This window comes from Frankliniella occidentalis, unplaced genomic scaffold (assembly GCF_000697945.3).
Source record: "Frankliniella occidentalis isolate FOCC.00 unplaced genomic scaffold, Focc_3.1 Scaffold85, whole genome shotgun sequence".
NCBI lineage: Eukaryota > Metazoa > Arthropoda > Insecta > Thysanoptera > Thripidae > Frankliniella > Frankliniella occidentalis.
This window is the reverse complement of record NW_026267214.1, coordinates 610,724-613,805: the sequence shown is the minus strand read 5'-3', so window position 1 is coordinate 613,805 and position 3,082 is coordinate 610,724.

Genomic DNA, 3,082 nt, shown 5'->3' with positions numbered 1-3,082 from the left:
ACCTCCCCCGGCCCCGCCCCGCAGGCCGCGGCGCGTTGGCCCGGCCCGGCCGGTGACCTTGAGGGTGACCTCCGGGCCAGCGCACAGCGCGCCTCCGGGGACCTCCGCGACCAATCAGCTGGTGGCTGCGCAGGCTGCGGCGGGCGTGGCGCGCTGCCGACGTTGCTTTCACGTTGCTTTCCTTGGCAGCCACCCCTGGCAACCCCGTGCAAACAACCTCCAGGCAAACCACCACCTCCCATTACTGCAGAGTGTGTCATTACTGTGGCCCGGGGCCCCCGGCCCGCCCCAGCCGGCCGTCAGGCTCTTGGGTCATTAATTAACTTAACATGGGAAGCATAGCGGACCGCTCACCTCGCGCGCCGCGCAACCCCCGCGGCCCGGGCGGCCGTGGCGCGCACCTCGGGGGCGGGCGGCTGGAGGCGCTCCCCACACAGCGCCAGCGGCAGTGCGACCCCCGCACCGAGCCAAAAACGAAGCCGCCCGCGAGGTCACGAGGCGATCGTGACGTTCGCGTGCGTGTCGGAGTAGACAAAGCAGGGCGGGCGTCACATGAAGTCAAATGGAGTCGAGGGGGCAAGAACTCCGGGAATCATGTGTACACCTGCCTGGGAATCATCACGATAAAAAATTAATCGAAGTCAACAGAAATCGCTTAAACTAAGCGGGAAACCAGCGGAACTGGTACAAATTAGTCGAAATAGGCGTTTTCTACAACTAGAAAAGCTAAGGAATAAATATAAACGGGCGGGAATCACTGGGAATCAAGTATTTTGGGAATCATGTGTACACTTCAAAAGGGAGTTATTGCCCCCTCGAATGGAGTCGATCGCAGGACACAAGCACCACGAGGTGGGGGATGAGTGATTCGACCCACCCACTTCCGTGCCCGCTGCGCATACAGGCTGGATGCCTACTACTCGCTCGGGCCTGAATGCACAGGACGGCGGGCAAACCCGCCCGCACGCGAGTGTGCGGTGCAGGATGAATACATACGGACATGGACGCGAATCGGCGCCACCTTGCATGTTCCCGGGTCCTCTCAGGTGGCGCTCTGGCCGGGACAAGAAGGAGGGTTCAATCAACAATCATTACGTCCGACCGATCTTGCCAGAACGCTACAACGCCGCCTCGCTGGTAGTAATACAGCAGGGGGACGGTATTACTACTCTCGCTATCGGAAACCTTTCAGCAAAGTCCCAGCGCGCCGGTCGGGTGTGCTCCGGGAGGAGCTGCTCGGGGGACCAGCTGGCTAAGCCCAGCCGACTCACGACGGCCTTTTACCGTATCCACGCGTGACATGCGCTTCGGACAATGAATGTCTCGGTCCTCTAGGCTGGGTGGGCAAAACGATCGGCGAGTGCGAAAGAGAGGTGAGCATGCTGGGAGCATAAAGAGAGAGAGTGAGAGAGAGAGAGACAATGCGCCGCGCACGCAGTCGAAAGCGCACGGCTGGTGTCTGCCGCGTGGGCTTCCCTACTCGACGGGCGCGGCGCGCGGCTTGGCGCGCGGGCTTCCTGTGGACCGGCCGTGAGGTGCGCGGAGCTGAGCTCGCCGTGGGGGCCGCGCCGGCCCGGGCCCGCCGTCTTCCTATTCTATTGAAGCATGTGTTGGTGCTGGAGGCTCAGCTCGGCGTGTTCCGGGTGTTCCGGTTCTTCCCCGGCGCCATGCAGCTCACTGCAGTCCTGCACTGCCTGCCTCCCCCCGCCGCCCCCGCCGACGCCATACACGGCGCGAAGGCGCCCGGCCCGCCGGCCAGCAGGCGCTCCCCTGACGAGCACGAGCGCGAGCGATCAGCCCCGATTACACATTGTAGGCAAATTCAGCTAGGCTGCGCCGGCCTGGGCCGGTCGAAGGCGCGCCAAAGCCCCACAAAAACAGAAAAGAAAGCACGAAAGTAAAGGCGGGTGGCAGCAGAGCCTTGGCCGGGCTGGCCAGCTCGGCCCGGGGCCGGCAGGGCAGACTCGCCATGGCATTCCTGGCACGGCGGCAGCCGGCCGGGGGCAGGGCGGGGGCGGGGCGGGGAGGGGAGGCAACGCCAGACCTAACCTCACTCCTCTCACCTGTGGGTGTGGATCGCGCTAAACTCAGCGGCATCCCGCCGCACCGACGCATTTCTTCTTCTCGCTCAGCCAAGCACGACGACTGCTACACTCACACACGGACGCTCGGAGCACTACACACACGCGCACACACACAGACGCACGCACTCGAGGGGCGCGCGCGCGGGCGGCGGGGGGAGGGGAGGAGAGGCACTGGTCGTCCTCTTCCTGGCGATCACGCTGCTGGAGAAGGCGATGGTGGCGGAGGTAATCCAGGCGCAGGCACTGACATCACTCTGGGGGCCGGCGCGCACACTGACAGCACTGACACTACGCCGTGACACGATCTCGGGCCGGGCGTGACGCGTGCGTGACACGGGCGTGACGCGGGCGTGACACGGGTGTGACGCGGGCGTGACACGGGTGTGACGTCACGACACGAGAGCGCGCGCGAGGATGACCCCAATGTCCCGCTGCGTGCCCCGCTGTGCGGTACGGTGTGGCCGCGTGCAGCCCGCTGGCTCAGGGCAGGGCGGTCGGCGATCAACTGACTGGTCTGCTGCCGGGAGCGCGCCGCGCCGCGCCGCGGCGAGGGCGGAGCGGGGGGGGAGTGAGCCGAGCCGGTGCCGGGGAGCGGAGCGGGAGGGGGCAAGCCAGGGGGCGCAAGTGCTGGCCGAGCCCCTCCAACATCGTCTTGTCGGCAGACAACACCCCCTCCCCGCCCGCCGGCCCCTGCCCCGCGGGGGCCCTGCATGGGCATACCTCCGCTAAAGCCCCTCCACCTCTCCAGGCTCCAGCTGGACGAACGGACGGACAGACGCGGCATACCTGCTCTGTCCGCGCGGGAGAAAGGATTGGCCGAGCTTGGTCGTCCCCCCCCCCCCCTCTCTCTCTCTCTCTCTCTCTCTCTCTTCCACCTCTGTCTGTCTCTCTCACTCACAATCTACCCATCCATCTCCGTAACTATTTAGCCATCCATGATCCCCCCTCACCCCTCTCCCCGCAATTCGCTCTCTCTCTCTCTCTCTCTCTCTCTCTCT